The following is a 12,367-nucleotide window of genomic DNA, read 5'->3' as shown; positions in this document are numbered from 1 at the left end:
AGTTGCACCCCAGTGTGGACGTGCCTACTATCTGAGCCTGGACCCCACTGTGGACGTCCCTGCACCCGGATCCCCCCCCCCCCCGACCTCCCCCCCCCACCCCACTTGGACGTCCCTGCGCCTGGGTCCCCCCACCCCACCCCACTTGCACGTCCCTGCGCCCAGGTCCCCTCCCGGACCCCACTGTGGACGTCCCTGCACCCGGGTCCCCCCGCTCCCCCCACCCCCGACTCCACTGTGGACGTCCCTGCGCCCGGGTCCCCCCCCCGACCCCCCCCACCCGACCCCACTTGGACGTCCCTGCGCCCGGGTCCCCCCACCTCACCCCACTTGGATGTCCCTGCGCCCAGGTCCCCTCCCGGACCCCACTGTGGACGTCCCTGCACCCGGGTCCCCCCGCCTCCCCCCCGGACTCCACTGTGGACGTCCCTGCTCCCGGGTCCCCCCCCACCCCACTTGGACATCCCTGTGCCCGGGTCCCTCTCCCCACCCCACTTGGACGTCCCTGCGCCCAGGTCCCCTCCCGGACCTCACTGTGGACATCCCTGCGCCCCGGTCCCGAGTTCCCCCCCCCCCACCCCACTTGGATGTCCCTGCACTGGGGTCCCCCCCCACCCCACTGTGGACGTCCCTGCACCCTGATTTCCTATAGCCAGACAGGCCAGGGGGACATTCATCACTGGAATAGGCGCCCCCCTCCCCACGTCCCTATGTCCAAAAAAGATCCCTTCCACAGACTCTGGGGGTCAGGACATGGCCACGTCTCTGTGGGGACACTGCCAGCGAGAGGCTACTAGGGGAGGGTGTGCTCCCAACACAAGAGCAGCGGTGAGTGATGCTGGGCTGGGTGTCAGCCAACACTATGGGTAGATGCACCAAGGCCCCTCGGAGGGGACACAGGCAGGGCCACCCCAAGAGTGCTGCCCATTGGGGATGCAGCACCTTGTGCTCTGTCAAGTTGGGGTCACCCCCTCCCCCAGAGGCCACCCCCCCACACACACCTGTGCTCAGCCAGGTTGGGGTCACCCCCTCCCCCAAAGGCCACCCCCACCCTCACACCTGTGCTCAGCCAGGACCCGCAGTCCCCGTCCCCTGTGTCTGCACCCTCCCTAACACCCTCAAACAATGTCTGGGACCCACACCTGCCACAAGGTGAAGAACAGAGTATGTGCTGGGGCAGCTGCTGTGGGCTGGTGGCCACAGGGTCCTCGTGTGCAGCCCCGTCCACCTCCAGACGCAGAGGACGGCAGCGTGGGCCACACCCCATGTCTACAGTGGCTGTGTGTGCACGGGGCGGCGGGGGGGGGGGGGGGGGAGGCTCAGGTGTTCCCTGCGGGGAGCTCCTGCTGGACAGCCTCTGGGGCACCAGCACTGACCACCTGTCCCCACAGGAAACACCAGAACACCTGAAAGGGACAGTATCAGAACCTGTCCGGACTCCCTTCTCGCACTGTTGTGCACACACACGTGTTCACATGCGCGTGCGCACACACATGCGTTCACGCCCATTTCAGTTTCTACCTCCTGTTTGACCAGAACTGGAAGTTTCACACGGTTAGTAAAATACACACAACCTAAAATTTACCACCCGTGACATTTACACATTCATTGTTGTGCAGTGACCACCTGTGCAGTTCTAGAAGGTTCTCAGTCACCGGAGGACACCCCACGCATCAGTGTCCCTGCCCATCTCCCCACTTCCGTGACCCCCCAGCCCCGTGACCCCAGGCCCTTGGTGACCCAGCCCTGTGACACCCACCATGTGACCTCTGCCCCCTAACCCCCACTCAATGACCCCCAGCCTCATGATACCCCCGGCCCGATGCGCCCCATCGTGGGACATGTCCCCCCGTCCCGAGACCCCAGCCCCCAGCGCTGTAGCCCCTCTCCCCCTCCGTCTGCTCTGTGGGTAGGATTTTCATAAAGACCATGTTGTGCACACAGCCGACCTTCCCAGCGGTTAAACCCATGGATATAAGACGCGTCTCTGGCGCCAGGTCACCGCGGTCTTTTCCCTCGGGTACTTTTCCTGACGCGCACACACTTTCTAGCAAGAACATACGGTAAAGACACAAGTTACAACACTTGTAAACCGGTGTTTGCTCATTTGACGGATTTCTCGGCATTCTTCCGTACTAATCCTTCAGGTATCGACTTATTCTTGAATCCCTGCAAATGACACTCACGGGCTGTGTTCCAGGACGTCCGCCCAATGGCAGGGGCCCCGTTCCCAGTATTCCAGGAATTCCAGACTGTCCACCGGGAGGTACAGGAAGTTCCTCATGCCCTCCTCACCCTGCCTCCTGTCCCCTGTCCCCCCCCCCCACCCCAATGCTCTCTGGAGTCTGTCCCCTGTCCTCCCCGCTCTGGGGTCTGTCCCATGTCCTCCCCCCTATGGGGTCTGTCCCTGTCCCCCTCTTTGAGGTCTGTCCCCTGTCCTCCCTGCTCTGGGGTCTGTCCCTGTGCCCCTCTCTCTGGGGTCTGTCCCCTGGCCCCCCTCTCTTTGGGGTCTGTCCCCTGTCTTCCCCCCTATGGGGTCTGTCCCCTGGCCCCCATCTCTTTAGGGTCTGTCCCCTGTCCTCCCCATTCTGGGGTCTGTCCCTGTCCCCCTCTCTCCGGGGTCTGTCCCCTGTGCCCCTCTCTCCAGGCTCTGTCCCCTGTCCTCCCCCCTATGGGGTCTGTCCCCTGTCCTCCCCGCTCTGGGGTCTGTCCCTGTCCCCCTCTGTCTGGGGTCTGTCCCTTGGCCCTCCTGTGTCTCCCAGTCACTGTCCCATATTGCTACCTTTCCTCCACACCTTTTCAGCGTGTCATCTGTCGTATTAAAGGCTCCTGCTCAGGTCACTTCTTCCGGCCGTCAACGTCCTTCGTCTGCCCGTGAGGTGAGAACTTCAGTCACCCCGTGCTTGTGCTCCTGTCCCGGGTCTGGGTCCTCATCTGTTTGTGTCTTGGGCTCAGCAGAGCACCGAGACCGAGAGCTGAGTCCCCTAGGAGCCTGTTGACAGAGTGTATCACTGTCCATCCTGGGGCTCGCTGTGGTTGCTGTTCTCCCATGTGTGGATCTCACACGGCGACCCCCAACCAGCCCTGCTGGGGCCAGGCTGCTGTGGTTCCCACACCCGGATGGGCTCCCAGATTCTGGACAAAGAACAGTGAGATCAGTTTGCTTGGTTTCGAAATGGCTTCATGCAAAATATCTGAGATCCAATCATTAATTTATTGTTTTAATATTTATTTTTTACTTTTGAGAGAGACAGAGAGGGAGAGAGAGAGAGGGAGGAAGAGAGAATGAGTGGGGGAGGGGCAAAGAGAGAGGGAGACGCAGAATCCCAAGCAGGCTCCAGGCTCCAAGCGGTCAGCACAGAGGCCCATGCGGGGCTCGAACCCATGAACCGCGAGATCATGCCCTGAGCCAAAGTCAGACGTTTGACAGACTGAGCCACCCAGGCGCCCCGTTTATTTATTTGTTTGTTTGTTTGTTTGTTTGTTTGTTTGTTTTCATCATTTTTTTTAAGAGAGAGAGAGGTCGTGAGTGGGGGAGGGACAGAGACAGAGAATTCCAAGCAGGCTCCACAGTGAGCTCAAAGCCTGCACTCGTGAACCTTGAGGTTATGACTTGAGCCGAAATCAAGAGTCAGACACTTAACCCATCGAGCAACGCAGGTGCCCCAGTATTTTTTATTTTTTTAGAAACCAATTAGTTTATTTTTAAAAAATTTTTTTAATGTTTGTTTATTTTTGAGAGAGAGCGTGAGCGGGGGAGGAGCAGAGGGGGAGACACAGAATCCGAAGGAGGCTCCGGGCTCCCAGCTGTCAGCGCAGAGCCTGATGCAGGGGTTGACCCCACGAACCTTGAGATCGTGACTGGAAGCGAAGTCGGACACTCCAGCGGCTGAGTCCCCAGGCGCCCCGAGACCAGGTGCTTTAACCCCTCCTCACAGAGCATGTGGGGGCTCCAGGTATGCATATTTCACAGTCTGAAGGACAAGCTCGTCTCTCCTTGTGCTCGAGACCGGTCCAACTCCAGCCACCGGCCCCAGGAATTGTCCTCCCCACCGAGGGCAGAGCCTGCCTCATCCTGTCTCCTCGCTGCCCGGATGGATGGGTGCCCACAGGTCTCTCCCTGTTGGTGTCTGTCTCTGTCTCTCTTCTCTCTGTGTGTCTCTGTCTCATCTGTATCTCTCTGTCTCTGGCACACGCTCCTACAGCTGCACAACCAGAAACAGGACTCACCCCATCCCCCACTCCTGGGTCATGATCCCGGGTCTTCAGATCCGGACGGGCCCCAGTCTTCAGGGATGGCAGCCCTCCAGCACCACCTGTGATCCAAACCCAGGACTCTGGGACTGCAAGAGTTGAGCAGAGAGGGAACAGGCTTGGGGCAGAAGCCACGAGCACCCCAGCAGTGTGGGAAGTCACCTCAGCCTGTGCTCCTGGGAAACCACAGTGATTAAACAAATCTGCAGATGAAAGACCTAAATGGAGACAGGAAACCATCCAAACCCCAGAGTAGAGAGCAGGAAAAGACCTCTCTGACCTCAGCCACAGCAATTTCTTCCTTGACACATCCCCAAAGGCAAGGGAATTAAAAGCAAAAATGAACTATTGGGGCCTCATGAAGATAAAAAGCTTTTGCACTGCAAAGGAAACAATCAACAAAACTCAAAGGCAACCGACGGAATGGGAAAAGATACTTGCAAATGACATATCAGATAAAGGGCTAGTATCCAAAATCTACAAAGAACTTATCAAAAAACTCAATCCCCAAAAAACAAATAACCCAGTGAAGAAATGGGCAGAAAACATGAATAGACACTTCTCTAAAGAAGACATCCGGATGGCCAACAGGCACATGAAAGGATGTTCCACGTCGCTCCTTATCAGGGAAATCCAAATCAAAACCACACTCAGATACCACCTCACGCCAGTCAGAGTGACCAAAATGAACAAACAGGAGACTATAGATGCTGGAGAGGATGTGGAGAAACGGGAACCCTCTTGCACCGTTGGTGGGAATGCAAACTGGTGCAGCCGCTCTGGAAAGCAGTGTGGAGGTTCCTCCGAAAATTAAAAATAGATCTACCCTCTGACCCAGCAATAACACTGCTAGGAATTCACCCAAGGAATACAGGAGTCCCTGATGCATAGGGGCACTTGTACCCCAGTGTTTAGAGCAGCACTCTCAACAGTAGCCAAATTGTGGAAAGAGCCTAAATGTCCGTCAACTGATGAATGGATAAAGAAAGTGTGGTTTATATACACAATGGAGTACTACGTGGCCATGAGAAAGAATGAAATATGGCCATTATTTGTAGCAGCGTGGACGGAACTGGAGAGTGTGAGGCTAAGTGAAATAAGTCATACAGAGAAAGACAAATACCAATGTTTTCACTCTTATGTGGATCCTGAGAAACTTAACAGAAGACCATGGGGGAGGGGAAGAAAAAAAAAGGTTGAGAGGGAGGGAGCCAAACCATAAGAGACTCTTAAAGACTGAGAATAAACTGAGGGTTGATGGGGGGTTAGAGGAGAGGGTAGGTGACGGGCATGGAAGAGGGCACCTGCTGGGATGAGCCCTGGGTGTTGTATGGAAACCAAGCTGACAATAAATTATATTCATAAAAGAAAAAAAAAGGAATCTCCAGAAAACATCTTTACTGTGGGTGGAAAGGACGCTGGAGTCTGAAAACCCAGGACTTTGCACCGTGACCTTACGTGGAGACAGGGTCTGCACAGAGGCAATCACGTGAAGTGAGGTCATTAGGTTGGACCATAATTCAACAGCACTGGTGTCCCTATAGAAAGGGATTTCGCACGCACACACACACTCAGACACACGTAGAACGTCGTGTGAAGATTTGACTGAACCCACAGCAGTGCAGTTGTCTCCCCGAAGGGAGGACACCCGTGACTGGAATGGCCACAAGCCAAGTTCCAAAAGCTGGGACAGACGCCTGGAGCCACCCGTTCAAAGGGGACCCAGACTTGCAACCCCAGAACAGGCCACCACTTGGGCATAAGTTCTCTGCCCTCCTAATCTGCCTAAAAGCAGGGTACACATTTCCCTTTGTGAGGTTGGTGTGGACGTCCGCACCCTGTCCTGTGCTGGGACGAGGAGAGAGACCCTTATCACACAGAGGGGCCACTGACACCGAGAGGACACTGCATAAAGGGACCTCACTAGAATAACCTGTACCTGCCATTGAGTTCCCCATTTCCTAGTCACGTCCCCACAATCTATCTCTCCTTAAAGCCCAAACCCTGTTTTCTTTGTTAAAAGGATACATAAACCCCTGAGTGTAACTACTTCTTTGAGTATCAGTTCTCGTCTGTGGAGACCTCTCTGCATGTCAGTATTCATACAAATTGCGTATTTTTTCCTCTTAATCTTTTTTTTTTTTTTTACTTTAATTCACAGGCCTCCATGACAGAACATAACAGGGCAGAAGGAAAGTCTTTCCTCTCCAATATGTCCACAAAGCATTGAGAGGGAGTCAGGCCCTGCCGACGACTTGATGTGGGACTCCTGGCCCCTGGAACTGAGGGACGACAGACACATTTCTGATGTTTCAGCTACCTGTTTGTGTTTATTAATTTTGGCAGCCTCAGTAAAGTCACACCACTGTCCTCAAAGACTCAGATGAGACCCCTGAAGACGCTGTTTCCTCGGACAACGCTGCTGGGCCCTCCGCTTCTCTCCTCCGTCCCATCGGTGGCCCGCTGAAGTGTCCGTCCCCAGTGATCCTTCGGGATAAGTGCTAGTCAGCTTGCCTCCTGTCATTGGGCCTCTGGACTTTGCCTGCATCCACCTGAGCCCCCAGACGGCCCTCCTGTGGGCCCATCCGGAGAGCCGGCTATAGGCAAGGACAGACGTTCCCTGGCCGGCTGTCGGGCGCACGGCACACTCTCCCCACCCAGGCGGTCCAGCCCTTTTGCTCCTAACGCTGGAGACGCCTGCAGACCAGCGGCCCCAGTGTGCTGCCTGTCCCGCCGTTCTGCATGTACTGGATGGACCTTCACACGTCAAACCTCACCGCACTGATCTCATCCCTGTGTCATCCATTCAAACACCCAGGAAATCACAGCGAGGCTCTGTGGCTCGTTCTGAGGGACCGCCGGGTGCACAGCCAGATGGTCACCCGCCTGGGTCACGTCACCTGCCTGGATCACGTCCCTCGCCTGGATCACGCCACCCGCCTGGATCATGGTCACTCACCTGGAACTTAATCCCATCTGCAGAGACCCTTTTCCAAATAAGGTCCTGAACCACAGCTTCCAGAATTAGTAGGTGCACACATATTTCGGGGTGTGGGGTCACTGTTCAAGACACTTCAACACCTAAAAAGGTGCGTATTTTACTTCCTGTGACTTGTGAAAGGATTTATGGTTTATGTAATCTTTTGGAACTTACTTTTCCCTTGAAGTTGCCTTCCTAAGATTCATCCTTTTTTTTTTTTTTTAAGTTTATTTATTTATTTTGAGAGAGAGAGAGAGAGCAAGGAGGGGGGGGGCAGAGAGAGAGGGAGGCAGAGAATCCCAAGCAGACTCCACACTGGCAGCACAGAGCTCGACGAAGGGCTTGATCGCATGAACTGTGAGATCATGACCTGACTCGAAATCGAGAGTCAGATGCTTAACCAGCCGAGCCCCCCAGGTGCCCCCTCAGATTCGTCCTTATTGTGAGGCATCAGCAGGGCATTCGCTCTGGCTGGGGTACACTCGCCATGCGACCCGCCTGCCAGGTCTCCACATTACCAAAAAAAAAAAAAAAAAAATTCCTGGGCTCTCGGGTAGCTAAGTCTTCAAGTGACTGACTCTTCATTTCAGCTCAGGTCATGATGTCATGGTTCGTGAGGTCGAGCCCCGCATCAGGCTCTGCACTGGCAGCATGGAATCTGCTTGGGATTATCTCTCTGCCCTTTCCCCGCTTGTGCACGAACCCCCCCCTCAAAATACATAAATAAACTTAAAACACAACTGATTAAAAAAAAATTCTCCACTCAACGTACAAAATATAGAGATCCATATTTTCTTCATTTTTGGATTATATATATATATTTCTGTATTGTACGTGTGTATATACAATATACAATGTACGTGTATACTATATATATATTTCTGCATTGTATGTGTCTATTTACAATATACAATGCATGTATGCTTATATATATGTTTCTGTATTGTACATGTGTGTATATACAATGCATGTATACATATATATATTTCTGTATTGTACGTGTGTGTATATACAATAAACAATGCATGTATATATATATATATATATATATATATATATATATATATTTCTATGTTGTACGTGTCTGTATGTACAATATACAATGTATGTATACATACATATATTTCTGAATTATATGTGTGTGTATATACAAAATACAATGCAGGTATATATATATTTCTGTATTGTACATGTGTGTATATACAATATACAATGCGTGTATACATACATATATTTCTGCATTGTACGTGTGCATATATACAATATACAATGCATGTATATATATATATATATTTCTGTATTGTACGTGTGTGTATATATAATATACAATGCATGTATATATATATATATTTCTGTATTGTATGTGTGTATATACAAAATACAATGCATGTATATATATATTTCTGTATTGTACATGTGTGTATATGCAATATACAATGCATGTATACATATATATGTTTCTGTATTGTACATGTGTGTATATACAATATACAATGCATGTATACATACATATATTTCTGTATTGTACGTGTGTGTATATACAATATACAATGCATGTATATATATATATTTCTGTATTGTACGTGTGTATATACAAAATACAATGCATGTATATATATATTTCTGTATTGTACATGTGTGTATATGCAATATACAATGCATGTATACATACATATATTTCTGTATTGTACGTGTGTGTATATACAATATACAATGCATGTATATATATATATTTCTGTATTGTATGTGTGTATATACAAAATACAATGCATGTATATATATATTTCTGTATTGTACATGTGTGTATATGCAATATACAATGCATGTATATATATATTTCTGTATTGTACATGTGTGTATATGCAATATACAATGCATGTATACATACATATATTTCTGTATTGTACGTGTGTGTATATACAATATACAATGCATGTATATATATATATTTCTGTATTGTACGTGTGTGTATATACAATATACAATGCATGTATATATATACATCTATATATTTCTGAATTATATGTGTGTGTATATACAATATACAATGCATGTATACATACATATATATATACACATATATATTTCTGTATTGTACGTGTGTATACCCAATCTCTACCTTGTCGGCACTTAATTCCTGTGGAGCTGATTTCGCCAAAGAGGGAGCTGGAGAAGTCCACTTTGATCCTCCTTTTTATGAATAATATGCTGCCTCTCCCTCCCCCTGTTACACAATTAACACCTTTATTGTTTGTAGCAGTTTTAGGTTTGAATAAAAATTGGACAGGAAGCCCACAGAGTTCCTGTGACGTCCCCAACCGTCCCAGTGACGTCCCAACCGCACCCTTCTCAGCCCCGGGATCCCAAACATCACAATCCGGCAGAGCCTTTGTTACACCCTATAAGGTGATGTTGCTACGATGTTATTAACTGGACTCCACCCAGTGTAGGCGGGCTCATCCTGGTGGGTTTACACACATTTACAAGGACGGGACTCTGCCACCACAGGACAGAGCAGAGCAGGGTCTCTGTTCTGCCTCCCCTCTGCCTCCCACCCTGGCCCCGCCATGACAGCTCTGTCCCTTCCATGGTCATTTGTGCATTTGACAGTGGGTCATGTGGCCGGGGCCACACGGGGGTGGGGTGGGGGGGGGGGGGGAGCAGCCTTCCAGAGTAGTTTCCTCCTATTCTGTTTCCACTTGAAATTTTATTTTCATTCCTCACCGCTCAGAGAATGTTAGATACTCTCTTTTTCCTGCACTTTTATGCCTAAAAGTCTTTTATTGGTCATGCCAGCATCCCCATGCTTACAAATGGTTAAAAATTTCTTGTATGTATTACAACCATAAAGCTCTAAGAGCTACCTTTTCCCCTGAATTAGCATCATAATTATGAGTAGTTGCAACATGTTAACATAGTAGTAAATATGTTTTGGTATGTCATATACTGTTTATACCAGTAGATAAAATGTATCTGAACTGCATCTTTGTATAGAACGAATGAAACGCGCCCTTTCTTCCCACATGTATATGAAGGACAACCACAATTTATTGCTAGAAATAGAAAAGGTGTGGGGGCACCTGGCCAGCTCAGTCACAGGAGCATGTGACTCCTGATCTCAAGTATGTGAGTTCAAGCCCCACGTGGGGGTATAGATTTCTTCAATGAATAAATAAAACTTAAAAAAAAAAAAAAACATGGGGTGCCTAGGTGGCTGAGTCGCTTGAGTATCTGACTCTTTTTTTTTTTTGTCTGCCTCACTTTTTTCTTTTTTCTTTTTTTCAATATATGAAATTTATTGTCAAATTGGTTTCCATACAACACCCAGTGCTCATCCCAAAAGGTGCCCTCCTCAATCCCCATCACCCACCCTCCCCAAGTATCTGACTCTTGATTTCAGGTCAGGTCACGATCCCGGGGTTGTGGGATCGAGTCCCGCACCGGGTTCCATACTCAGTGTGCATGCAGCCTGCTTGGGATTCTCTCTTTCCCTCTGTCCCTCCCTCGCTCTCTCTTTTCAAAAAAAAAAAAAAAAAAAAAAAAAAACCACAACAAAAAACAAAAAAAAAACTTGAAAAAAACAGAAAAGATTCAATAATAGATATATTCATACTTTTTATTTATTTAAAGTTTATTTATTTTGAGAGAGAGAGACAGACAGACCCAGAGGGCGCAGGGGAGGGGCAGAGACGGAAGGAGAGAGAATCCCAAGCAGACCATGCGATGCCAGCATGGACGCCGGGCTGGATCTCAGGAACCATAACCGTGGGACCATGACCTGAGCTGAAATCAAGTCGGCGGCAGCCGCGCAGGTGCCTCCCCAGTTTCTACTTTTAGCCATTAGCATTGAGCCCTGTGTTTACAGGAGAGTAGAAGTTTTGTTACAAAAGTATCAGTTACTCTTTCAAGTCTGCCCTACTGACAAGCCCAAGTGTTACACAAAAGGTTGGGTAATCAGTCCGCTGAGTGATCTGCTTCTCTGCCAGTTGTGTTGAAAGTAAACAATGGCAAACGTTCAAAAGGATGTGGGATTCACTCACGAGAAGGGTCCCCTTTCCGAGGGTCTGGGAAGCCGGCCAGCGGGCTTCCTCAGTGCTTAGCAACAGAGAAGCTGGATTTTGCCAGCCAGTCTAGGACCTAGACATTCTTTTGTGTGTGCGATCTTTAATAATAATCTCTACACCCACGGTGGGGCTCGAGCTCCCAACCCTGAGGTCGAGTCACCAGCCAGGAGCCCCTAGAAATGCTTGTGTCCTGATGTGTTCAAAAGACTCGGGAGATTGGGGTACGGTTATTCTGCCTTTGCTCCTGTGGTACTTTACTTTAATGAAGGCTCCTACCGGTGAGATCTGAGATCCACGTGTCTGGGTCATTCTGCTTCTGGAAAATCGGTGTATCCGCCCCTCCCTCCCAGCCCCTGCAACCAGCCCGGTCAGGCCCCCTGACAGCCACAGGCCCGTTTCAGTTTTCGCTGCAAGAAAAGTGTGTGCTATTGTGGCAAAGGCAAGCTCACGGCACCAAGAGAGGCGACCTTCAGGGCAGTTTCTAGAAGCCCGCCGGCGAATCCAAAGGGGAGAAAACGAGTATCAGAATAACTCTCTGCATGTGCAATGCTGCCTCACTAACTGAAACTCCTTTAACGGCAACTTCCGAGCGCACTTCAAGCCCGCGGCTTGATACGTGTTGAAATGTGCGCACACCGGGCAACGGTTCCTGCCATCGAGATAAGGACCCACCCCTCATCCGGAGACAAGCCTCCAGCTCCTGCCCTCGCTCATCTGCAGACAACTGCTTTCTCCCAGATGCCTGCGCATCTCGTAAATGCATATCGCTTACCAGTGTGTCTGGAGCTGGGCTTTTCAGAGTCCGGGATAAGTGATAAGAACACCTAGCAATTACAAACGTTTTCACCGGGTTTATCATAGCCTTTAACGCAACAGAAGCTGTGCCCTGGGGGTGAGGGCAGGGACGGCCTGGAGCAGCAGACAGAATATTCTGTATTTACCAGGAAACGTGCTGACACCGTGTTAATAGGAAAAGCAGGAACACTTTGCAAGATTCTGTGAGGCTCAGCTACACCCGGATCGGCATTTTAGGGCAGGAGTAGGTCCGAGAAGCTCTGCCCCAACAAAG

Source organism: Panthera onca, chromosome X (assembly GCF_046562875.1).
Source record: "Panthera onca isolate mPanOnc1 chromosome X, mPanOnc1 haplotype 2, whole genome shotgun sequence".
NCBI lineage: Eukaryota > Metazoa > Chordata > Mammalia > Carnivora > Felidae > Panthera > Panthera onca.
The sequence above is the reverse complement of the archived record's forward strand: the minus strand, read 5'-3'. Positions refer to the sequence as shown.